The following is a 27,482-nucleotide window of genomic DNA, read 5'->3' on the forward strand; positions in this document are numbered from 1 at the left end:
TAGATTTGATGAACTCCTTGTCATCGTCTGCTCTGCTGTCCTTCCTCCGTGACCAAAGGCTTAGCCACTGAGGGCACTGAGTAGAGTGGTTCAAAGCCAAGATCCTGGAGTCAGACTGTCACTACTCCACCATTCACTAGCTAAGTGACCCTGGGCAAGTTACTGAACTTCTCTGGGCCTTTGTTTCTCCATTTGTAAACTGGGATTGACATTAGTAACTCCTTCATAGGGTTATTGTAAGAGTAAAATGAATTGGCATCTATAAAGAACTTAGAAGACTTCTGATAGCAACTGCTGGATAAGAAGTTAGTCTCAGTGTAGTTACTTATTCAATTCCCTGCACTTAGACCCAGCCCATTCCTTTTTCCTTCCTTACTCTTTTAGGAATAATAGCTCAATGACCTGTTTACTATTTGAACATAGCCTTTTATTTTTTTTAAGCAGCAGCTGGAAAGAGTTTTATTGTTTACACTTAGTTCAGGGCTGGTTAGAGGGCTAAAAGATGGTGGTTAAAAAGATGCCCCTGGCTGGAGGGAGGGGCTCAGGCAGAAGCCCAGATGCCAGGGTAATACAGGAGTGAGGGTGAGTCCTCTGGGTTACAGAGGTTCCTAGTCGTGCCTGAGGGTGAGCCTTTGGAAGAGAGAATTGCCCAGCCCGGGCAGGCGGGCTAGTTAGCCTGCGGATGTAGGTCAGGTGGTCATCCATTTTCTTTTCTTTTTTTCTTTTTTTAAAAAGATTTATTTATTTATTTATTTCTCTCCCCTTCCCCCCCCCCCCCCACCCCGGTTGTCTGTCCTCTGTGTCTATTTGCTGCGTCTTCTTTGTCCGCTTCTGTTGTCAGCAGCACGGGAATCTGTGTTTCTTTTTTTTTTTTTTTTTTTTTTTGCTTTTTTCTTGTCTTTATTTTTTTAATATTACTTTAAAAAAATATGAGGTCCCCATACACCCCCCCACCCCCCTTACTCTTCTCCTCCCCCTATAGCAACAATCTCCTCCATCATCCTGAGACATTCATTTCATTTGGCAAATACATCTCTGAGCACCGCTGCACCTCATGGTCAATGGTCCACATTATAGCCCACACTCTCCCACATTCCATCCAGTGAGCAATGGGAGGACATACAATGTCCAGTAACTGTCCCTGCAGCATCACCCAGGACAACTCCAAGTCCCAAAAACGCCTCCACATCTCATCTCTTCCTCCCATTCCCCACACCCAGCAGCCACCATGGCCACTTTCTCCACACCAATGCCACATTTTCTTCGATTACTAATCACAATAGTTCATGAATAGAATATCAGTAAGTTCACTCTAATCCATATGCTATTCCTCCATCCTGTGGACCTTGGAGTGGTTGTGTCCACTCCACATCTATATCAAGAGGGGGCTTAGATTCTACATGGATGCTGGATGCAATCCTCTTGCTTTCAGTTGTGGGCACTTTGGCTCCATGGTGTGGTGGTTGACCTTCTTCTACTCCTTATTAGCTGAGTGGGGTAAGTCCAATAAACCAGAGTGTAGGAGCTGAAGTCTGCTGAGGTTCAGCGCCTGGCTATCATATGATCAGTCCAGAGATTCATATCCCCTGGGTATATATTAAACCCCAGCACCAACTACAGTTCTGGTAAAAGTAACAGGAGAGGCTTGTGAAAAAAGATCACATCTGAGTCCAGCTCCATCACACAGAAACACAAACTCCCAAGAAGGGCCAACTGACATGGCACTGAACTCCATCTGCCAAGACCATAGGACCATAGGCCCTCAGAAGAACCAATACCTGGGGTTGTATCTACTTTATCTGTCTCTGGGACTCTGCTGAGGTGTGCATAAGGGCAACCCCTCTGATAACCTCCCGGCTCTTTTTTGGAGACTCATAGCCATATAAATTCATTTGTCCTTTCCATTTCCCCCTTGATTCAGATCAAAAAGCATTTTTAACTCCTGGCATTATATGTAGATTGAGATATTCTGTGGTCTGAATTTACCCTTTTATTCAAGGTCATTTTCTAGTTACATCATCAGCTGGTACTTAGTAGTAATCCCTCAGTACCAGGGAGGCTCATCCCCAGGAGTCATGTCCCACGCTAGGGGGAAGGCAAAGCATTTACATGCTGAGTTTGGCTTCGAGACTGGCCACATTTGAGCTGTGTTTCTTTTTGTTGTGTCATCTTGTTGTGTCAGCTCTCCATGTGTGCGGCAATTCCTGAGCAGTTGCACTTTCTTTCGTGCTGGGTGGCTCTCCTTATGGGGCGCACTCCTGGTGTGTGGGGCTCTCCTATGTGGGGGACACCCCTGCGTGGCAAGGCACTCCTTGCACGCATCAGCACTGCACATGTGCCAGCTCCACATGGGTCAAGGAGACCCGGGGTTTGAACTGCAGACCTCCCATGTGGTGGATGGATGCCCTAACCACTAGGCCAAGTCCGCCACCCATCCATTTTCTTGATCAACTCCACCTCCTCATCCAGGAAATGGTTCTCCAGGAAGTCACAGAGATGGGGGTCTGTGTCGGCAGAGCCCAGGGAATGCAGATCCAAAAAGGTCTGGTTCAGACTCTTCCCCAGGATGAAGGTAGCCCCCATGACATCCCGGGTTTTTCCCCACTTATATTGGGATGGCTTCTGCACATCCTGGAAGAGGTTGCCGCTGTACTGGTTTTGCATCTTCAAGAGACACTTGTTGCCCTTGCGCTTCTCCTTCATTAACTCGCGGAAGTAGTAGTCCAGGGCCTTGCCGGCCACATCATCAAGGTCTAAATAGTAGCCCAGAAAGAGGTAGGTCAGGAGGACTGCAGATGCCTTCTTCCTCCAGTGACTTGTCAACGTATTTCTTCCAAACAAATTTCATGTTTTCAAATCATGGAATTCTAAGTGAAAATTACTGTATCTGGTAATGTGTGTTTATCACTTTTGAGACATCTGTGTCGGGTGCAAGAGATAGTGAGGTATGAGCCTGACTGCCGTGGAGGAAGTTGGTTGGGGAGCAGTAGGGGATAAGATGGGAAAAATAGATTGGGGCCGAATGGCCATTAAAGAATTGATATAAGATACTTCTCCAATACATCTCCAGGTAGACTTTTATTTTGAGAGCAGCGTTCTGTGCTGTGGATACCCAGTAAGACTGGCCAACCCATACAGGATGGAGAGGATGTTCCCACTGTCACTCTACAACAGTGGCAACTGTTTACTGCATAAAAGGCTGGCTCTAGGAGACAAGCCAGTGAATGTGAACTGTGAGATTAATTTAGACTAAGGGGAAAAGGCAGAGATTCAGGAACAAAACTTCAGATATAAAGGCCTTCGAGAAAGATAGACAAAAACAGACACCCAGCACATCTGGGGTCGTGGTGTGTCACAAGCCTGCGTGCCCCTGTAAGATTTTTCAGACCCTTGGTGCCATGGTTTGAATGGCTACAGCCTTGGCACTCTCTACAGTGAGGCTGGACAAAATAATCAACTCTTGTAAATGGAAAATTTCTACCATGTGGGGTTAGTGCTTCCAGCTCCAGAAATTAAATGCGCTAAAAGCAGAGCGTGTCTCAGCACAGGGTGACCAGTACTCCAAATGGTCAGTACTCCACCCTGGTAGTTCACCCCATCTATGAGAACAAATAGCTTTCTAGCTGGTCACCTCTGGAACAAAGTTCAGAGTTTCTGAATGGGAATTAAAAATTTTTGTGGGTTTGTTTTGGGCTTAATGAGTCAACGCTTTATGTCATTGTGACTGTTTATAACCAAACCTATGTAGGGTCTTGAACCGCCCCCCCCACAGCTATTTCTTATTTGTTCCCAGAAAAAATTCCAATGCCAGATTTTGCCATAGCAACCAGAGGCAAATATCAGGACAGCAATAAAGAGCAAATGCGGGAAAGGGTTTCTCTCCAATATGGCTTGAGTCTCTGTAGGGTGTCCATCTTTTGTGCGAAGGCTAGAGGAGCCCAGGCCACGTGGTTCCTCGTGGGGGGTCTGGTGTAATCTGACTTTGCTGACTTCCAGGACCCACTGGGACATGGGTCTCCCGGTTGGCCCAGCCAGCTGCAGAAGCACTGACTTGCCTGCCTCTCAAGCTTTGCATGTATTGTGTGTTGATCTTTATTTTTGTATGTCAAGTTTTCAAAATTAAATGTGTTGAATCCATCATGCCTTTCCTTTGAGAAGTTTAAAATAAACAAACCTGTTGTTTATTTTCTAAATTGTCCCCTCAGATGCTCTTTGGAAGGAGGCAGGGAATCTATGAGTAAGCAAACAAGCCAACAAGACGTGAGAGTCTTCAAATACCAACCCACGCTCTCCTTCACACTGTCCGCCTCTTCTTTGTCATTGTTGTCATGGTAATGCTATGAGGTCAAACTCCTTGGCCATAGGTAAAATCTTCGTTGGTTTCCCTAAAGTACAGCCTTCTTGCTGAAAGCACATTAGGGTTTTGACTCAGGTGTTGATTCTGAGGAGTGGTGTGCTGGTGAATTTTAACAAGCTGCTCTCAGACGTAAAGTGGCCTTGATTTGTAGAGTGTGCTGATTTCTGTGGTGTAAATACTCCTACAATGGCTGTTTTCAAACTACCAGAATGACTGGCAGCTGGAAAAGAGAGGCAGACAGTCGACTCTAGTGAGTGGTGGGAACCGGCAGCACCACACCACTGGCTCTGTGGATCCAGACCAGGGTTTCTCAGCCTCACAACTATTCACATCTTGGACTGGATACTTCCTTGATACGGAGGCTGTCCTGTGCATTGTGGGATGTTTAGTGGAATCTCTTACCTTTACTAACTAGATACCCACCTCCTAGGAGCTCCTAGCTGTAATAACCAAAAGGTCTCTAGATATTGCCAAATGTGCTCTGAGGGCCAACATCACCCTCTGCCCTGGGCCATTCTACATGTCTGTGTTGAGAAGGTCCATTCAGCAGATAGTAGGCCTTCAACTGTTTCCCATAGGTCACCCTGATCATGCACCTGGAGAGCATCTCTCCTGGCATTTTGAACACAGTCTTTTAAAAAATCAGAATGTACTTACTTGAGAGGTCGTGGGGAAAAGTGCTGTCATGAAGAAAGAAGGCAGCAAGGCATGGCCCCCTGGGAAAATGAAGGCAATTTCACGGACTGGATTTAAGCACTGGATAGATCATGATAGACTAGTGAGCCTCAGAGGCAAGGAGGGACTTTTCCAGGGGCACAGAGCAAACTGTAGTTGACAGTGCTTGGGAGAGGCACAGAAGAAATGTGGTAAATGCTATGAAACACCTGGACATTGGGACTGACTTCAACTTGTAGCTAGCTATAAATGCTTTTTAGGCTTTACAATGTTAGGTTTCGAAGTACGTATTTTGACACCTCCTTGTCTTCCTCCCCGCCTCATAAATATCTGCCTATTTAAATCACATTATAATGGGAGACTTCTGTTCCAGACAGAATTATTCCCATCAGCTTCAAGAGTGAGTCATTTCTTCAAATGATCTATTGAGGAGGGTCAAGCTGCTTGTCATTAAATAATAGATGCTGAAGATTTTCATTGATTCCTTTCTCCTTCCCCTTGCATTTATAGAAGCAATTGACTTTCCATGAGAAGAGTTGGAAAGGCAAGATTAATAAGACAATAGCTAAGACAGCTCTTCTTAGTTTACACTGAAATGTGTTTTTACTGCAAAGAGGTAACCAGTCAAAAAGGAAATATTAGGGAAGGATTATTTTCATAAGTAGAATTCCTTGGCATTGGCAGTTCAGACATAATTAGGGCAGTTACATACTGGTAAGTCAATACATCTTAAACACCAATAAATTGGGCTTCATGATGAGAGGCAAGTGTGAAGCCTGCTTTTATTAGGTGATTAAATATAAGTGAAAGCAGTGCTTTGAATCATGGGGCTTTGGAACGCACACACTTCAACTTTTAAAAAGAATTCAGCTTTGATGATTTTGTACAGGATAATTTATCACTTTACTCCAGATTAGTTTCTTGCAATAGCCAAGTGCTGGCTCTGGAGAAAATTTGACAACCAGAGTTATCGTCAGTGCCTCGACCTTGTGATATTGTCTTTTGCCACACCCCCAGTGGGTCCAGAGCAGTCATGTCCCTCTCCCGTTTTCTTCCATCAAGATACACCACATACCAGCCCTCAGGGCCTTCTGGGCAATGTGGACCAGTCAGCTTTATCCTCTGTTTTCCGAGATGAGAATTCATTTTAATGACTGCCTCAGCATCTTCATCTAAAAAGGCCAATAATGCAGGAATGTCAAGCATTGCATTGGGATTAGAAGGGGAGGTATTTGGGGTTGTAGAAAGCATTTAATGCGACCATGCACAACACTTTTACTTGGTGTACAGACCACACAGCTTAAGAAGGAAAGGCATCAAGGGAGATGAACAAATATTCCCTTTCCTTAACATGGATTTTGAATTGATTTAATCTTGTTATTTATTTATTTTTAAATGTTGAAACTGCAGGGACTAAGGATTTTTTTCTCAAATGCAAAAAAGGGGAAGCAGATGTGGCTCAAGGATAAGGCCTCTGCCTACCATATAGGAGGACCTGGGTTCGAACTCTGGGGCCTTCTGGTGAAAAGGAAGAGAAAGTGTGCCTGTGCAGCAAGCCAGGTGCCCACGTGGTGAGCCGAGAACCCACATGGCAGGTTGAGTGCCCGCACAGTGAGCCAAGTGCCCATGTGAGTACTCATGTGGTAAACCAAGTGCCCATGTGGTGAGCCAGTGCCCACGTGGTGAGCCAGTGCCCATGTGGCAAGCTGAGTGTCCACGCAGAAAGCCGAGTGCCTTTGCGGTGAGCTAGTGCCTGTTCAAGTGAGTCACATAGCAAGATGGTGATGCAACAAAAGAGAGACGAAGGGGAAAGTCAAGGTGAAGCGCAACAGAGACCAGGAACTGAGGTGGCACAATTGACAGAGAAACTCTCTCCACATCAGAGGTCCCCAGGAGTCAGTCGCTGTGAATCCTAGAGGAGAAAGAAGAGAAGAGAGGACAGAAAAAAGAGAGAAATAGATACAAAAGATCACACAGACAGCCAAAACAGCAAAGGTGGGGAAGGGGGAAAGGAAGAAAAATCAATAAAAATACTTTAAAATTTTTGAAAAACAAATGGAAAAGGCAGGAACAATAGCTTTCAATTCTAAGGAAAGTTCCCACTATCCTTCAAGAGCACTGGGGACTAGGAGGAAAAAAGTGGGGAGAAAATAGAGTAAAGAATTTGGCCTATGGTACTTGTCTTGAGCGAAATCTGACATTTCCAGAGCTTAACAATGCATTCTTGCAATATTGCACACACTCAGAGAGCAATACCAAGAGATGCCAAGAGATGAACGGAATTGGTCATTGGAAACCACAGACTCCAAGGAGCTGTCTTGCTTCACTTTTCCTTCAGAAATTTCACTTGTGCCAACCACTTGTCTTTGTCATATGATCCTTCCTGGTTCTGCAAAGCAGATGCAAAAAGTGAAGAAAGCATGTCATTGGATTTCATTTCTAAAAGTGGAAATCATACAATTAGGGAGATTTTAAAAATTAATATTATTCCCCATATATGTCTATAGCTTTGTGTAGCATTTGGTCTAAAGGGTAATATTTGTGTACATTGCTCCCACTGTAAGATGGTTACGCCTGTCGGTTTCAGGTTGGGCTTTGTGGATTGGTTGGACTCGTGGGCAAGCGTCTGGCCCTCAGTTTATAGACTGAGTGCCTGGATTTACTTCACTTTCCCAGAGGTGTCCAGGCATTGGGGGATCCATTCACCCCACTTAAACTCACAGGCCTAATATATTCATGAGTATAATTTACTGGATTGTAAGACCCTTGAGAACTGGTTCCATAAATTATTTTGTATCCCCAGTGCTGAACATAATGCTTGGCACATAACAGGTTCTTTTAAAAAAGTGCTTTACAGCTCTATTGAAGTATAAATGAGTATAGAATAAAATGTATATATTTAAAGATTTCCATGTGATAAGTTTTGACATCTATACCTACCCATGAAACCATCACTGCAATTGATAATGAATATATCCATCACTCCCCAGAGTTTCCTTATGTCTCTTTATAATCGTTCCTCTTTCCTTCCACTGTCCCCAGATAGCTATTTTTATTTTTGTCACTATAGATTTGTTTGAAATTTCTAGAATTTATAATAAATGGAGTCATACATATACCTGACTTAATTGGCCTCTTTCATTCAGTGAGATATTTTGAGATTCATCCATGTTGCATGTATTAGTAGTTTGTTCTGTTTTATGACTGCCTAGTATTTCGTTGTATGACTCATAATAGGAACTTAAATGTTTATGGCCTTACATTGGCTGGAGAAGTAACTATAAAACTATATTGTGTGAGGGGAGAATGGGCAGTCAAGATACTGGTGAGCAGGTCCACTTAGGAAGTCAGAACAAAAACCAAGAGGTGAGTTGTCAAGGTAGAAACTTTTGTTGTCTTCCAGTATCTGTTATTCCCTTTTTTCATAGTAATACCGTGCCTGGTTTTTGACTGGATACAGGACTGCCTGGAATAAAGACTACATTACCCAGCCTTTTGTGCAATGAGGTGTGGCCAGCTGCCTAAATTCTGGCCAAAGTGACATAAGGAGAGGAGTGTGTAAAACTTCTTGGAAGTCTCCTTAAAGCAGGGGTTCTTAACCTTTTTTTGTTCCATGGACCCCTTTGCCTTTCAGGTGAAATGAATACTACTGTACTTTATTGCATACATTCATAAATGAAGGAAATGCTAGATTTCAGTTAGAGGTCAGAGAAAATAAAGATGATAAGTTGATTTTTTTCAAATTCAAGCTCACACACCTCCTGAACTGTTGGGTGTCTGTGGACTCCAGGTGAAGAACCCCTGCCTTAAAGGAAAGGGGAGCCTCCTTTTTTTCCTTTGTGCTGACGGGAATGTAGTCATAATGTCTGAATGTCTAACAGCCATTTTGGACAGAAGGTGACCTTGAGAATAAAGCCACTCATGATAGAGCAATAAAGTAGAAGCAGCCTGGGTCCCTGATGCCATAGAGTGCCATGCTAGCCCTGGATTAACTACCACCAGACTTTACAGCTCTGAGAGAGAAGCCAACTTTGATCTTTTTAAGCCCCTGGTCTTCTGTGTTTTCCTGTTACTTGCAGCCAAAGCCATCCTAACTGATAAAGTTAGTAAGGATAGAGTTAAAACAAGAGGGAGAATTGATGTTGCTAATGTGTCCGTTTTCAGTTAGGGATGTTTCTGACTTAAAAACTGATATCAACCCTTGGAATCTTTTTTGTGAGTTCTGGTAAAACACTGACAGATTGTTCTTAAGTCTTCTTTTCCCAACCATGCAACTCACTCTCTTCTATTATCCATCGTTAACATTTTAGACTTCTCAAAATTATAACTCATTTTAGGGCATGGGTGTGGCTCAGGCAGTTGGGTGCCTGCCTCTCACACGGGAGGTCCCAGGTTCGGCTCCTGGTGCTTCCTAAAGTAAATACAAACAAGGAGAAAAAGCAACAAGCAGACAACAAGAAAAAAACAATGAGCAGACAATGAGCAAAAACAATATGCAAGACAATGAGCAAAAAACAGGCAAACAGCGAGCAAAAACAAATGAGCAGGAGCAGATATGGCTCAAGCAGGTGGGCGCCTACCTCCCACATGGGAAGTCCCAGGTTCAGTTCCCAGTTCCTCCTAAAGGAGAAACTAACAGACATGAGCAAAAAACAATAAGCAAACAGACAAGGGAGCCATCTCGGGGGTGGGGGAAGGTAGAAATTACAACTTATTTTACATTTGCTTACTTTTGACTTGGTGGCTCTAAGGATATGGAATAACCCAAACCCCATTTTAAAAATTTACAAATCATAATTATGGTACCTTATTTAGAAATGCTGTCTATATATACCTTGGTTTATCTATTGAGTCTGAATTCTTTAATTTCCTAGTGATGTTTTGGCTTGTGACTTTTTTAAAAATTTGAAATATTTCAAACATACAGAAAATTGCATCTTCAGATACCTATCTGGCAGGCATGACTATTAATTTAGCAGTGGATCCCTTTTTCCAATGGCTTTGTAGGTAGACCCCCATAAAATATATAAAATATAGATCAGAGCTTCCTTAGATGAAGTAGTAGTCAAAGGCTTGGGGGCTTACCACAAACCTCTGCCGCCACCTGAGCCATCAGACCCCTGTGACATGCCCACAGATCCTGAAGGCCCTGTGACTATAACTGAAACCCACAGACTTAGGACATGTTCAGGAGCAAGAAAGCAAGCTCAGCACTATTCTCCGAGGAGCCAAAGAGGGTGACACAATGCCTGAATGTTAACACCCATGCATTTTACTCATAGAAGAGTGTTGGAGACTCTCATTCAGAGCTGTGTGTTCTAGTTTTAACTGCAATTCTAGCAAGCTTCTGAATCTGGTTTCCCAGTCACAGTAGAACAGAAGAACAACTCAGAGGAGGAAGATAGTCAAACAGGCAGATATAATTGCTAACAGACCAATGAGAAAAGCAAACACAAGGCATTAAAAAACACCTTTGGGGAAGTGGATGTGCCTCAAGTGATTGGGCTCCCTTCTACCTCATGGGAGATCCAGGGTCCAATTCCCGGGGCCTCCTGGTGAAGGCAAGCTGGCCTGAGCGGAGAGCTGGCCCGACTTGTGTGGCAAGCTGGCACAAGTGGAGAGCTGACGCAGCAAGATGACATAACAAAAAGAAATACAGAGGAGAGACAGTAAGAGATGCAGCAGACCAGAGAGCTGAAGTGGAATACCTCTCTCCCACTCTGGAAGGATCATTTCCTGGTGCCACCTAAAAAGAAGGCAAGCAGACACAGAAGAAAATACAGTGAGTGGACACAGAGAGAAGATAATGGGGCGGGGAGGAAATAAATAAGTAAATAAATCTTAAACAAAAACACCTTCGGAGGCCATTTAGGTTAGATTAATTTTACCTACTATATTCCAGTGGGTCGTGAGGGCATAATTACAGTGTGTGTGTGTATGTGGTGGGTGGGTAGTAATATATGGTATGTATATATAGTATTTTGCTCAGTGTTTATAATGATGGCCCTGAGAAGAAAAGTCTCACATATTTTGTATTTTACATATATTACTGTTTTACAGTGTAGCAGTTTGATATAGTTACAAATTCCAAAAATAGATACTGGATTATGTTTGTAAAGTGGTCTGTACCTGGGTGTGATTAAATTATGATTAGGGCTTTGATTGGGCCACATCAGTAGGGTGTTGAGTCCCTGCCCCTTGGAGGGTGGGGACTCACAAATAAGAGGCATGGCAAAGGACAGAGTTGAAGGGTTTTTAATGTTGGAATTTTGATGTTGGAGTTTGATGCTGAAGTCTTAAGCTGGAGTGCTGGGAAATAAGCACACAGAGGAAAGAGAAGCAATCCCTGGAAAAAGAGGAACACTAAACCTGGAAAGAAGCAAGCCCTGGGAAGAGAGGAACCCTGAGCCCAGAGAGAAGCAAGACCCAGGAAGGGAGGAACCCAGGAAGCCTGAACCCTTGCGGAAGTTGGCAGCCATCTTGCTCCAACATGTGGAAACAGACTTAGGTGAGGAAAGTAACTTATGCTTTATGGCCTGGTATCTGTAATCTCCTACCCCAAATAAATACCCTTTATGAAAGCCAACAGACTTCTGGTATTTTGCATCAGCACCCCTTTGGCTGACTAATACATACAGTAATAACAATAATTATTGAAGTATTGTTATGTGCCAGATACTTTTCTAAATGCTTTATATAATTAACTTATTTAGTCCTCACAACTGCTTTATGAAGTAGGTGCTCTCATTATCCTAGAGGCACAGAGAAGTTAAACACTTTGCCCAGTGGCACACAGTGAGTGTGTGGTAGAGATGGGATTCAAACTCAGGCATCCTAGCTTCAGTATATATATCTTATGAGAATTTCCAATATCTAAATAATATTACATATAAACATCTTTTGGCTAGCAAAAGTTTTTCAGTTGTCTGAAAAAACCTACTTATTCATTAAGTAAAAAAACTCCCTTGTCCTCCAACAATCCTGGGTAAATGAAAGAACAAATGGAATTGAAACTGGAACTCAGGTCTCCTAATGTCTTATCTAAAGTGCTTTCCTTCTGCCAGATGGCACACTGGGAATGCAAACGAGAGACAGACTTACGTTGAGCAGGTATGAGCAATTAGGAAATACCTCACAGCCAGCCTGTTGGCAATGAAGTGAAACATGTGGACCCAACCGCCTGGTTGGGTTGGGTTTTTGTTTGCAGTTTTGTCATCTTCCTAGTGGCTCAAACGGTATTTAGGAGTTGACATAAAAGCTACTGTATTTTTTAAAGGCACTTTCTTTCTGGCTTGTGTTTATATATTGTGGTGGGTGAGTCAGAAGACTTCAAGCTTCAAGAGTGAATCCTATTTCAAGTTATGTAAGTGCCAGGATGTGTGGTGCAGCTTTACATGTGCCACCCTAGGAACCAGGATTTGCTTTGCTTTGTCTCCAACTTTGACTCTGTTCTTTGTTCTCAAAGATGCAGAAATCTCCTTGGCGTTTCCTGATGTTATGCTTGAAGGTATAGATTCATTTCCACCTTTCTGGAATGAAACATTATTTGAAGGGAAGTTTCTGAGTCTGAAAGGTCCACATATTCCGAAGGAAACCCAGAAACACATTCTCCTATAGGACTGAAGTGTTAATATTTTAGACCATCACCCCTTCTCCACCAGTGGTATTCTCGTAATTGTTGTAAACTGATGAGTCACGTGCAATATATCACACACACATACATGGCCCATTGCCCAGGTGTGAAGGCAACTACTTTTCTTTCTCTCTCTTTTTAAAGTAGATAACTCAAAAGAAAGCACATAAAAGTTCTCAGTACATTTACTGAACTCTTAAAATCAAATTACTTGTAATTCTTAACCATACCATACCATTTCCAACTAACCCTACTTACTCATCTCCATGCTTACTTGCCTGATAAGCTCCTATCCACTCTACAAAACCTCCTATGATAGTGCCTTTGTGCTATATCTGAACATTGAAGACCAAATCTCATGTAATATTTGTTACATCTACACCCCCCCATTTGACTGTAAATTTCTTAAAAGTAGGATACAATTTCAAAAGTATCATCAGACACTTGTATACAGCAGATGTGCTGGACAGAATTCTAAGATGGCTCCAAGGTTCCTGCCTACTGGAATATACACCCTTTATAATCCCCTCTACTTGAGAGTGGACAGGACTGTGAATATGATGGATGTCAGTCTCCGGATTGGGTTACGCTATGATGGCAAAAGTAAAGGCATTTTTTTTGCAGATGTAATTAAGATCCAAAATCCATTGATTTTTAATTAATCCAAAGGGAGATTACACTGAGTGAGCCCATCTTAATCAGATGACAACCCTTAAAAGAGTGATGGCTCTTTCTGGAGGGATTCCCCTGCTGGCTTTGAAGACGTAAGCCACCATCATGTATAAGAAGACTGTGGAGGGGGCCACCCAGCAAGGGCATGAGGGTGGCCTCTAGGAGTTGAGAGTAGGTCCCAGGTAGTAGCTAGCAAAGAATGGGGAGCTCAGTGATACAGTCCAAGGAAATGAATTCTGCCAATAACTGAATGACCCTGGAAGTGGATTCTTCCCCAGTCAGGTCTTCAGATGGTAATGCAGCCCCGCCAATACCTTAATTGCAACCTTATGAGACCCTGAGGAGAGTCACCAGCTCAGCCATGCCTGGACCCCTGACCCATGGAAATTTTGAGGTAATGAATGTGTGTTGTTTTAAGCCAATAAGACTGTAGTAATTGTAATTTGTTATGCAACGATAGAAAGCGAATATAGTAGACATGCCGTAACTTTCTTGAATTTAATTTAATCAGGGAAACAGAATATTTAAAATGTATCTTTACTAAAGTTTTGTCCAATTTTAAGAATGTAGACATCTTAAAGAGTTGCTCTCTTCCCTTGGGTCATCCAGTCATGCAATCAGCTTCACACACTTCCTGGGTTTCCATAAATACCAGCTTCTGATTGTCTGGAAATAGGAAGTGGGATTTTCTCCAGCCGTCATTCTGCATTCTTGGGAGATAAATGGATAAAAATTGATGTTGAAATAAGACCACCATCATTTTTCAGTCTGCTCACCATGTACAGAGTTTAGGATGATTAGAAAATGTAAAACACATGTGAATGGCTAAAACCTCTTTAGTTAAATCACATTTACATAGATCAGTTTTCCCAGGGGACATAAAGTTAGCTGAACTTAAGCAATTTTTAAAAAAACAAAAGTAGGACCTTTCACTAAAGCCAAAAAACATGGATGAGTTAAACCATCTCAGATGTAACAGTTTTGTTTTGAGACGCGTTTGCTTGGTTGTCTATTTGTGCACATGTTTTTTCTTCTTTTTCTTCAAGGCAGATAGAAGAGCAGAACCTGCAAGATCTTTAGCTGCCAAGGTAGAAACCCAGTATGCTGGGGTTAGTTCCACCACAGCGACTGCCTTCAGTGTCACCAGTGATCCAGGTCATGGAATTGCTGCTTGCTCTCCATTACATTTCTGAGCCACCTCAGGGGTCATGGCAGACAGAGGGTCAGAAGACATGGCTGGAAAAAAAATTGGAACCCGATCCTGCCTGAGCTTGGTAGACCACCGAGAGCAAGTTTCCAGGATCTTGAAATGCCACTTTTGGGTGGGACCATCGCTTTTCCACCGTGTTGGGAAAAATGCATTTTTTGGCCCTGGACCCTCTTCCCTGTTGCTGCCAACATTTTCAATTTCATTTGCCCTAGGCTAAACGTAGCTTCCTGTTTCTAAGAAAAGAGGCGGAAAGAGCCTTTAGAAGGCCTCCCAGACGGTCTCGGAAGGTTTCTTGAGCAGCAGACAATTCTTAGCACACAACAATTTGATGAGTTAAGTGTAAACGGATCAGAGACATATGGATTCCATTTTTGGGGAAATTCACATGGACTTACAATGTAAAGTGGGGGCAGTTTGAGGGGGTGGGGTAGGGAAGGGAATGCTTGGAAAAATGTGGTTTGGGTCTTGCCAATTGCAAAATGTTTGAAACAAATAATTTGAGATATTTTGCCCAATCTAGAGCATGACTGGATTCACCCTTTCTATTTTAGTGTCATTTTCAGAGTTGACACACATGCCAGTGCTGGTTTGGATCTTGCGTAGATTTTTTAAAGCGCGCTTATTTTGAAGCAGGATTGCATATTATTTCTGTGTAGCCTCTGAGTGTGAAGGGTGGGTGGTGTTGGAAAAGAGCTGGGCATTTAGGAATAGCTTTGCCTCTAGGCTAAACTGCTCCTGAGCCCCTCTGGACTATTCTACCCATGATGGTTCCAGATCCAGGCTGTGCTACTGAGAAGATATGTCAGCTTGAGAAAGTTACTTAGCCTAAGTCTCCCCAGCTGTAAAATGGAGACAGTAATACCTACCCAAGGTCCCTAGAGGACGGGCTGGGGCATGGTGTAGAGTTAGGAGTGTGGGCTCTGGAGCATAGTCCTAGGATAAAAAAGCCCAGCCCTGACATGTGTGTGAACTTGGGCAAGTTCTTAAATCTTTCTGGGCCTTGGTTTCTTCATCTGTGTAATGGGGAAAATGTTAATAACTACATTTGTTTCATGTTAAGATTCTCCAGAGAAACAGAACCAACAGGATATGTGTGTATGTGTGTGTGCGCGTGAGAGAGAGAGAGAGAGGAGAGAAAGAGAGAGAAAATAAAAAGATTAATTTGATGGAATTGGCTCACATGGTGGAGGGGTTGGCAAATCTGAGATCTTAGGGGCAGATTGGCAGCCTGGAAATTCCAAGGGGGTTTGATGCTGTGGTCCACCTTGAAAATTAGAAGAGCTAATACATATAAGGAGCTCAGCACAGTGCCCGGCACATAATATGTTTTCAGCAAATGCTAGCAATTGTCATTGTCTATAACATCTTTTATTCCATTAAGTCTTTGTTAAAAATAAGGCAACTTCATCTGCAAACTATGGGGTCTCCTCCAGTTTGCATTCCATTTTTTTACTACTCCTGCCTGTAGATTAATTCTCTACTCCCAGATTTAAAACAAAAACAAAAAACCCAGGAATATTCTTTTATATAAAATTAGCCTCATCTTTTTCTCCATCTGGGGAAATATTATTTTCTCTCCTCCACTTTACCACTATCTAGCACCCAGGGTCACTGAGTTCAAGAGCCCAAGAGTTCAAGAGTGTGAGGGAATTCAGAATGCTCACATGGAAGAAGCTCAGAGATGCATTGGTTTCCAGTATTGTTTCTAAATCCTTTCTGCAGGTGAGTATGAACCGGAAACAATAAAATACAATAGCGCTTTTGAAGGTGGGGCATGGACGTTGGTCAGTTTTAAAGCTCCTCTGGTGAGTCTGTTGTGCAGCCAGGGTAGAGAGCCATTTGGGCTAAGGCATTCAGTAGGCATTGCAGACGATTCTCATGGTCATTTCTGACCCTCACCACTTTTAACTCACTGGCCAGTCCTTCTGAGGCTGGTTAGAACCTGGATGTCCATCCTCCACGCAGTGGGTGAACTCTTGGTTGGAGTCCTGCAGGATCAAGACCACTTTCTCTTCGAGCCTCTGGCATGGTTTGTGGTAGCACTCCCACCCAAGTGGTTGACAGGCTGCCTCCATCTCTGCTCTGAGTGTCCTGTCTGAGCCCATCCCGCTCTTGCCTGCCTAATGCCTTGTAGCTGCCATTTCCCCCTTCCTCTCTAATGAGCAGGTTTGCTTCTTTCTGTCATGTTTGTTAATTGACCACTGCCCACCCCCCCTTTTTTTTCTCTATCAAACAGTTTCAGAGGCTGAATGGTGTAGTGAAAGAATGGGGATTTTGGAATTCAACCTGGATTTACATTTCTCCTTGGCTGCTGACAAGTTACTTAATCCCTCTGGGCCCTAGTTTCTCGTTTGTAAAACAGTAATAATTTTACCTGGCTGATAAAACTTCTGTGAGAATGAAAGGAGATAAAGTAGGGGTGATGGCAGGGGTGGTGGTGGCATAGTAATGAAAGTGGGTGATAGTGATGGTGGTGGCAGAGGGGATGGAGATGGTGATGGTGGTAAAAGTTCAATCAAGAGAGCAGTAGGCTGGAGGGCACTGATGTTCTGATCAGAGGAACCATAAGGGAAGCAAAGGCAGAAGAGTCTCTGTTGCATTTGCTAAAGCAATGGGAATAGCTGGTTGTAAAGCTAGCTTTTGATCATGAAAGCAGAGCTACTCAGAGGGACATGAAATAAGGGAATTATTATAAGGATTAGACCTATTACAATTATGAAAACGAGTGGAGAGATCCATGCCTCTGCACCTCCTGTTGGACCTGAAATTTCTGCAGGGCAGCAGGACCTGCAGATAGCACAGAAAGCTGGGTGTGAACTAGGGGAGAGAAGAACTGGAACCATCAGGATAGGCGGGAGCTTGTGTCTGGGGCTCAGGGCCTCCTACATTGGCAACATGGATGAAGGACCTGTAGGAAAAGCTGGTGCCCATCGTACTGGACCTGGATTCAGAGTAGCTGTAGATCCAGAGGGAGTTGGAGATCCTGTAGGCCCAGCTACCCACACCAACAAGGTGAGCCAACAGATCAGAGACAATGTGTGTGAACTGCAGCTTCACTCTAGTGTGACCTTTGGAGTGTAATGGCTGCTGCTTTACCTTTGCCTTTCAAATCTTGTGCAGATGGTTTTTGTGTCCAACCCTAATCCAGAACCCTTCAGGGAGGGGACTCTGGGAAAGAGAGTTCCTGCTTAGCTCTTAAAACCCAGCACAAGATCACCACACGGGGATCCTCATGAAGAATTGATCAATTAAAAGCGTCAATCCCTTGCGTGGCTGGTGCCCTAGAGTCACTCTAACATTTCAAGCTTTGAGAGGCAAGGGTAACTACAGCAGAGCTGAGGAGCATGCCAAAGGACTCGACAAGGGAACACTTTGCACTCTCAGCTCAAGGCAATGAGCAAAGCCATTTCGTCTTACCCCCAGAAGCTGGGGTGTTTTGGCACGCACTTTCCCCCACTAGCCACTGAGGGAGCCCATCACTTGTACCAGTTCTTGACTTTGGAATGGTGGGCTGAGTAAGACTGAAAACACCTGGCCTCTTTTGGGGAGTGGTAGTGGTGATGGTGGTGGAGAGGTGAAGGGTCTCTACCTTCATTCTGGTGTCTCTTTAAATGGTTATTTTTCTTGGTGTTGACCCTACTCTCTTTTTCTGACATCTCTTCTTATTAAACCCTCCACCTGGACCTAATAGGTCTCTGGTGGCCAACATCCTTAGACCTGGGTACTCCTCCTGGTGCATCTAACACTCATGAGATACAGCTGTGTGAGAGCTTCCAACCTCTTCTTAAAACTCTGGCTTTGAATAACTTCATTATCAACAAATAAAATCATGATCACTTTCTTCATCAAAGATGCATAGAATTTAGCTCAATTATGTTCTCTTCCATTTTGTTTGTCCCTGCTCTAACCTACATCAAATCATGGTTGGGTGGTGGAAATAGAAGAAGTTGGTTCTGAATTTTGTACTGTGAAATGAGCAGATCTGGTAGTCAGAATTGTATTCTTCATGCCCTCTTTTTTTCCTTATTCACTATGCTATCTTGTTTGTGAAAAATTTTCCAGCTGCAAGCAATTTACACAAATCTGTAACAATGGCTAGAGACTGGAAAATCACCATTTGTCATCAGATTTTGAAAACTTGTAGAAAGGGTATTCTTACTTGTGACCTGATAACTTCTTAGATGGTGGATAAGTTATTATAATCATTTGTACCTCGGTTCTCTTTAAAATGGAGGGGGGTGGAGGGTGGGGTATGTGGGAACCTTATATTTTTTAATGTAACTTTTTTTGTGGTCTATGTATCTTCAAAAAATACAATAAAAAATGCTCAAAAAAATAAAATAAAATGGAAAGGTTGCTTTGTATTCATGCTGTGTTCTTTGAAACTTTGGGGGTTGCCAGGTGACTCATTGGGAATTTGGGGTTGGGAAGAGCAAGGTGTGTAAGCTCCTCTTATCCCTTGTTCAACTAGTAAAGCTCACATATCTATTTTACACACTTGGTTTCTGTGATAGATTGGATTATTGGTCAGTAAATAATCACCACCTTTCCACACCTCCTTAGGGCAGACCACACTTTCCTGTCCCCCTAACTTTGGGCTTGGTAATGTGACTTTTGGCCAATGGAATGTGAGAGGATGTGTTGTGAATAGAGGTTTTAAATGTGCTTGTGAGGTTTAGCCTGCCTCTTGTCCTCTTCTGTTTGCTATGAGACTGTGTCCCAGGTAGCCACTAGTCCAAGGAGAATGAGAGATACGTGGAACAGACCTAAACCAACCTGTAGTTCTGAAATAGACACCCCAGCTGAGCCCAGCCTAAATCAGCCTCTAGTCAATTTTGCAGATCTGTGAGTTTAAGAATAAATGTTGCTATAAATCCCTTCATTTTGGGGTGGTTTGTTACACAGCATTGTTGTGGTCATAACTGTCTAATACAGTTTGCCAATAACTGTTGTTCAGTGATAAGATGCTTTGATTTAAGGGGGAAAAAAAAAGGAAAAGCATTGGGTTTGCTGAATTTCCAGCTTTCCCACTCAGCTCTAATATCCTGTAGTTTTTTCCTGAGTGCATACAGGTCAAAGAGGGAGATAGAAAAAGGGGTTTGGAAACAAGAAAATCTTGTGGAAAGAAATAAAGTATACGAAAGACCATGAATTTTTCTTTTGGAAGCAAGGGGGTTGGGGTTAGTGTTAGGTGGCTGGGAGGTGAGATGAGCACATGCAGAATTAAGGCATACTTTGTTTTTTTCTTTATTTACTCATGTAAGTAGATTTCCCCACTGGCATTATTTTGCACTGTTACATTGTTTTTGACCCCTTTTGTGTTCCAGTTGCACCACCTCTGCTATTCCAAGAAGAAGGTAAAAGAATAACATTGCATGCAACCCCGGGTTGTGCTGTGTTTATTTCTTGATAGACCATTCTCTTGGGCTTAACCTCACACTGACCTTTTTGATTCCAGACAAGACAGCAAAGCTTTACTAACAGATTCAAAACCATACTCTTAAGAAACAGAAACTGCTTACTTGCCCAGCCGAGGATGTTTTCCATCCTCATTATTTGTGCCTGTGGTCACAAATGAGGTGCTAGGGAGGTAATTTTTAGCAGTTCCTGGAGAACTTTACTGCTGAAATGCACGGCAGGGATACCCTGAGGTCTTAAACAATTGATGCCCCACCCCACACTTGGGATATATTAGTTGCAGGATGGAGGGAACAAGGAAGGAAAGGCGGAGAAGATCTTAGGCCATTTTCAAGCCCTTTTTGCTCCAGTGTTTTGCAACATGGTTGCATTTTCTTCATAAAATGTTGAGAACATCTCAAATGTAAATATAAAATAATTTTCCAAAGCCAAGAATAGGTGCTATTTGGACACCTTCTGTTCTAACGAAGAATTAAAAGATTCCCGCACCGTGTTTGATGGTGACCTCTTCAAGGAGGAACGGCAGTTTTGAGGAGGTTGTGGAAGAAAGGGTTCTGTTTCTTAGAACACGAGTCCCTGTGGGGTTGATGAGGCCAGCCCCAGGCAGCCAGACCTTTGAGCGGGGTGGTGGCTGGGTTTGAGGCCGGCTCTGCCGTCAGCCTGTGCTCAGGTCGTGTCTGCTCTGATGGCCATCTGAATATGGGTATCAGGTGATTCACCAGCTTCTTTGTACTGGATTGGGCTCCTTTGAGGACAACAGTCCTCAGAGCTGCTGAATATTTTAGAGCCAGACCTTGGCACTGACTGTGCATAGGACATTTCTAGTCATGCTCTGGGGTGGGGGCAGGGGGACTGAGTCTATGACCCACAGCTATAGGAGATGATTTATTTTAGCTGGACGAATGAGTATCTAGCAAACATGGGCCAATAGTGGTATTTTTTGAGTGCCAGGAGGTTTTTATACTAGAAGCCCTTTCCTGGGAACCAATAAAAAAGAATAAAAGAATATATATCTACTGTGTTAGTCAGCCAAAGAGGTGCTTATGCAAAATATCAGTAATTGGTTGGTTTTTATAAAGGGTATTTATTTGGGGTAGGAGCTTACAGATACCAGGCCATAAAGCATAAGTTACTTCCCTCACCAAAGTCTATTTGGAGCAAGATGGCTGATGACGTCTGCGAGGGTTCAGGCTTCCTGGGTTCCTATGTTCCTGAGGCTTGCTTTTCTCTGGGTTCAAGGTTCCTTCCTTCCTGGTGCTGGCTTCTCTTTCCTCTGGGTGCTGACTTCCTGGGTCTTCAGCATTAAACTCTAACATCAGAAATCCCAGGATCAAAAGCTCCAACTCTGGGAAGCGGACTTGGCCCAATGGATAGGGCATTCGCCTACGACATGGGAGGTCCACGGTTCAAGCCCCGGGCCTCCTTGATCTGTGTGGAGCTGGCTCATGCACAATGCTGATGCGTGCAAGGAGTGCCGTGCCACTCGGGGTGTCCCCCGCGTAGGGGAGCCCCACGTGCAAGGAGTGCACCCCATAAGGATAGCCGCCCACTGTGAAAGAAAGCTGGCATGGGCCAGCTCCACATGGGTCAAGGAGGCCCAGGGTTTGAACCGCAGACCTCCCATGTGGTAGACGGACGCCCCAACCACTGGGCCAAGTCCGTTTCCCCTGCCATGCCTTTTATCTGTGAGTCTCCACCCACCAAGGGATGGGGACTGGGTGGGGACTCCACACCCTAATGATAACTCAGTCATACACAGGTACAGATCAGATTACAAACATAATCCAATATTTCTTTTTGGAATTCATCAATTATATCAAACTGCTACACCTACCAAGGTATTAGAGAGGGAAACTGAATTGTAGAGAAAGACAAAAATCATTCTAGTGATGGCAAGAAAAAAGAGAAAAAGGAGCATAGAACAGGCTGAGAAAATAGTAATTCCAAATTAGTCAAATATAACATTAAAAGTTAATGAATTAAATACTACAATTGGCAGGTAAAGGTTGTCAGACTAAATAAACCAAACCAAACCAAACCCAAATATATGCATCTTACAAATTGTATACTTTAAAATAAGGATGAACACATTCTTTATCTGTACCTATATATATATATATATGTATGTATGTGGACAGAGGCTAGAATGGAACATTTGAAAATGAAAGTGGTTATTAGGGTGGTGAGATTGTGTGTTTTGTTTTTCAACAAGTTACACAATGGCTTTACAATGAAATGAAATAAAAATATACATACACAAGTAATTGAGAAAAGTGTATTGGCACAAAGAAAAGCTGCTTATGTTTTAGGAATCAAAGTAAAGCCTGCAGGCAGGAGAGGAAATTGCCAGTGTAACAGAGGAGGAAAAATTACTTTCAAAACAGAAATGATGATTGTAGCTTCCCCATGCACATGAAGTGCTAGAATTCATGCCAGAAGAAAGTGGCTCTTTGTTAAGGAAACCTTATTAAGAAGATGAGTAAAAGAGGCCTGAAAGCCCTTGGAAAGGAGACAGTTCTGACTTAAACATGTCCACATAACAATGGAAAATTTCCATTTTTCCCTTGGCAGCCTGGCAGAAGAGGGGAGAAAGGCACTTGGAGGCTGAAGAACTGGGAGAAGATGAGAACTCAGCTTCTGAAGGCGAGAGGGGTAGAGATGGCACCACAACTCTAAGAATACTGTTGACGAATATTCAATTTTAATTTAATTTTCTGTTTTTCCCAAATTTCAGTAAAACATGGCTGTGCCCAAGAGTGGTTCTCCATTCACCTGGGGAGTGAGGTGTGTATGTTGGGGGTGGGTAGCACCCACGCGGGTCGGAAGGTGCAAATTGGTGCACAGAGAGGGCCAGAGCTGAAGAGGAAAGAGGGCCAGGAGGGGAGAATTATGCACAAGGTAGCAGTGAAGTCCTCCACCCTCGCCACCCTTAGGAGCCTTGAGGAGGTCACTGCACTCCCATGGATGGGGTCTCAGGCCATTTTGTTTGGATGTTCAAAGAAAGGGAGACTCAAGAAGGCTGGTGCCATGGGACACTCAGGATTCATATACAGGGTGCTCTGAGGCTCTTGGCCAGAGGCAATCCTTTCCCTTTTGGCCTTTAGTAAAGCCTCAGATCACTTCATTGCCACCATCAACAATACAGTATTTGCAAACAGACACCACTCTTTCTAGGAGTCCAGGTGTAGCTAGGTCTGGGGAAGTCAAGCCTTTCCATGAAGGTCTTAGGGAGAATGAGTTTGACAGACCACATAGCCACACTCCTTAGGCAGGAGGCTGGGCACATTTTGCTGGGTGATAGGGTGGAGCGAGAGAAGGGACCAAGCAGAGCCACTGAGAGTGATACTGGCACTAAGGCCCCGTGGTCAGGGGGTGGGTAGGTGGGAGGTTTGTACTATGATGTCTCTTTGGAAATCTGGAGATGGTCTCTAGACCCTCACTCCTGCTCCCCGGGGACCATGTGGCAATGGCTCTTTTAGGAATGGTGCTCGACTTAAAGGCTACTAGAAGAGCAACTCCTTGAGCAGCTGTGTGTGGCTATGATGGACCAAGATGGGGGATGAGTGGGTGCTGGGGTGAGGGTGGGAGGTTGGGTAGACTACACTGTAGAAAAATAAAACAGAGTAATGACTTTTTATGCTCACCAAGTGCCAACAGTTGTAAGCAATGTCAGTGATAAAATACCCCTCCCGGCTGGGGCAGATGGTTCCCAGGTTCCCCGCTGCAGTGGGATGCGGGAGAACAGCCCACGGTGGGGGATCCAACAGGAGCACATGAAGGAAGGAAATTAAATTCCTCAGGCTGGGAAATAAGTGGCCTCTGAGGACCAAACTTGAAAAACATGAACATGGCCAAAGGCAGGGCAAGAAAATCCTCAGAAGGCTACAGCTGAGCAGAAGTTAAGCAAACACCAGGGCCCGCCCATGGCAGCTGGGTAAAACATGCTGCTCACATCCTCGGCAGGCACTCAAGGTTGGTGTCTTTTCAGAGGAAAGAAAAGACCTCATCTCAGCTCTGGTGGGGAGGGAAGCCTCATAGCACTTTTGTGAAAGATTGTTGCCCCGCAATGGTTGGTAAAGATCTTGAGGGATTCTTTTAAGGAAAGGTGGGAAAGGTGCACGTGGTGGTCCTACAAAGCCCGGGATGCTCCAGCAAGTGGGAGAGGCCAGGGCCATTCTCAATCCTAGGATGGGTGGGAGGACAGGGCCAACGAGGCTTAGGCCAGTGGTTCTCAAAGTCTGGTCCCTGGACCAGCAGCAGGAGCATCAACTTGGGAACTTGTTAGAAATCCCAGTTCTTGCCCCCACCCCCAATAAATCAGAAACCCTGGGCCTGGGGCCCAGAAATCTGTTTTAATAAGCCCTCCTGGTGATTATGACATACACTAAAGTCTGAGACCTGGTTCAGAGCAGAATCTGGAGTTTGGCTGTCTGAGCAGTGGTGGCAGCTCACCTCCCTGCTCCTCTCTCCTATTCCAGGCACATGAGGGTGGGTTTGAAAGGGTGAGCATGGTAGGTTAACTTATGTACCCTAATTTAGCTATTTTCTTAATTTCCATCCCTGAGGGAGTGAACCCATTGTGAATTGGACTTCTTGAAGATGTTATTGTTATTTCAGATGTGCTCCAACTGAAGCAGTGTGGGTCTTAGTCCAGATTACTGGAAGTCTGATGAGAAGGATACAGAGAGAAGCCAGAATTCGATGGGAAGCAGAAACAGTCGGGAGAAAGGAGAAGAGGTCACCATGTGACAGGAAAGCCAGGGAACCCCAAAGATTTCTGGTAAGCCAGCACCTGAATGAGCCCAGCCTGAGAGATAGCAAGTTTCTAGCCTCCAAAACCATGAAACAGCAAATTCCCATTGTTTAAGACAGCCCGTTGTGTGGCATTTGTCCGAGCAGCCCTGGAAGACTGTGACAGTGATATGACAAAGCCAGTACATAAAATACAGATCACCTTTTTGTTTTTTGCATTTCTGGAGAAATCTGTCAACAGCGTTAATCCCTGGGTCTGTGAACTGTATTACAGAAGATTTCAAGGAAAGACTGCTCAATGACCCTGTTCCAGTGTTTCATTCTTTTTGTGCTTGGGAAATTTAATCCAATGTTTAGATCTATTCCTAAATGTTTGGGCAAGTTCTTCCAATAGTCCCACCCAAATCCCTTTCACTGTCCATGAAAATCTTGAGGGAACACAGACCTAGAAATGACAGCCCCTAGCAGATTGCTTCTGGTCCCAAAGTACACGGAAAGAAGGAGGGAAACGGCTGCTGGAAATCCTGTCCCATTCACTGGGCCCAGGCAGCCCTGTGTTTAACAGACACTCCTGGTCACTGAGGCCTGCAGAGTGGTCCCTGTCATTACACTGAATTTAGAAGCTTTATAATGAGTCAGCCTCGGTTAAAACATCTGTAAGCTGGATGACCTTAGGCAAGTCCTTTAACTCCTTTGGGCTTCAGATGACTCATCGAAAACCCGAGCAATATGTCAAATCTTGGAGAGGAGGGTGGGGCGTGGTTGCTCGTGATGACTGAAGGCTGGGGAAAGCACAGGAGGGGACGCTAGAGAGATATGCAGGGGCCAGATGCTGAGGGACCTTGTATACCTCCTTTTACCAAACCATTTTCCTGAGTTATTTTGTACATTGAACAGTCTGAATATTACCCTAATGCTTCACAGGGTGAGGAGATACTTCATCCGTTGAGTCAAGCTCATGAGAGGCCAGTGGTGGGACGGTGCCGTCACGTTTCCCAGGGCTTCGTCGGAGTCTTCTGTGGCAGTAGCTCAGTATTTGCATGGCCGCTACTGGAAGGCCGAGGGGCACTGTGGCGGGTGAGTAGAGCGCACACTCTGCTGAGGGTGAGTGTGAGGACGAGGGCATTGTGGCCAAGAGGGTTATGTTTAAGCCATTGGGCAGATGTGAGCAATCTAAGGGTGCTGGGTGGAAAGGCATTTGGGAGAGGCCATGCATTTGGCTAAGTCAGGCACTCATTCATTCATCACACTGCGCTGACTGCCTTCTGGGGGTCAGATGCTTGTTAATACGTCAGGGGCAGTACCTGCCCTGCAACTTGCTCATTGGCCAAGGCTGGCTCAGGTTAGAGCTGTAAAAATGCCTGCACCTCTCTTGGCAAGAGTGACCTGAGAAGAGTTCCTGGCCTCGTGGGCTGTGGTAGGCCGAACAGTGTCCCCCCACCTCCCAAAGACATCCACATCCTAATCCCTGAGGCCTGTGAATATGTTACCTTCATCGGCAAGAGGTTCTTTGCAGATGAGATTGAGTTAAGGACCTTGAGATGGGGAAATTACCCTAGATTATCTGGGTGGGCCTGTGCCAGTTTGAAGTTCTTCTATGAATCCCAAAAAGAAAAGCCTTATGTTTTGAACTAATCTATTCTTGTGGGACCCTTTCAAGTGGACTACCTCAGTGAGACATGACTCAGGTTGAGACTCTGCCCTCATGCTGAGTCTGATTAAAACAGAGACAGAGAGAGACACACACAGGAAAAAGGAGCTGCCATTTTATATTGATCCTGCTATGGGAAAGAAAGGACTGCAGGAAAACAGAAGCCCCAAAAGACTTAAGGAGGTGGGGCCCAGGGAGAGATGAGCCATATACCTGATAGCTCACAGCTGAATTTGGGAAGAAAGCAAAGCAGCTGAGATTGATAGAGGCGGCCTGGCAAGAGACAAGCCCTATGCCTGGTTGCCCGCAGGTGAGCTCTGGGAGAGGGAAGATTCTGGAGGGGAAGGTAGGGACCTTGACAGAGATTGGCAGCCATCTTGCTTCATCATGTGACTGGCCAACAGGCTCAACAGTAGCTGACTTTGGTGAGAAAACACCTCTGATGGTGCCTTGATTTGGACATTTCACAGCTTCAGAACTATAAGCTTTTACCCCAAACAAATCTGCCTTATAAAAGCCAACACATTTCTGGTACTTTGCATCATCTGCCATTTGGCAAACTAAAAAAGCCTCAGAAGCCCAGTGTAATCACAAGTGTCCTTGAAAGTGAAGACGGGGGCAGAGGGAGTCAGAGGGGAAGGTGACCATGGAAGAGGTCAAAGCGATGTGATGTAAGAAGGACTTACCACTCTTGCTGGCTTCGGAGCTAGAGGAAGGGAGCCAAGAGCCAAGGAATGTAAGAGGCCCCTAGAAACTAGAAAAGGCAAGGAAACAGATTCTCTATTAGCTCGTCCACAAATGAATGCAACCCCACTGAATCCTTGATTTTAGCCCTGTAGATATGCATTTTGTGTTTCTGACCTCTAGAACTAAAAGCTAATAAATTTGTGTTGTTTTAAGCTGCTAAATTTGTGGTAATTTTGAATGCAAGAAGGGTCCTTCTGTTTCTTTACCTGAGGTCTCAGGTTGGAACACTGGGTTGAGTTCAGTGACAAGTCCAGATTCACGGGCTGGGAGGCTCATAGCCACCCGCAAGGAAGCTCTCAAGGTGCCCACAGAAAGCCCGAGCATCAACATGGCAGGTGACATGGAGAGATCTGGCCTTGGTGACACC

At 44.3% G+C, this 27,482-nt stretch overlaps 1 pseudogene; it reads right to left on the reverse strand.

Moving 5' to 3' along the window:
• Positions 1–608: 608 nt before the first annotated feature.
• Positions 609–16,652, reverse strand: LOC139439938 (ferritin light chain-like; annotated as a pseudogene).
• Positions 16,653–27,482: the final 10,830 nt, after the last annotated feature.

This window comes from Dasypus novemcinctus, chromosome 2, assembly GCF_030445035.2.
Source record: "Dasypus novemcinctus isolate mDasNov1 chromosome 2, mDasNov1.1.hap2, whole genome shotgun sequence".
Taxonomy (NCBI): domain Eukaryota; kingdom Metazoa; phylum Chordata; class Mammalia; order Cingulata; family Dasypodidae; genus Dasypus; species Dasypus novemcinctus.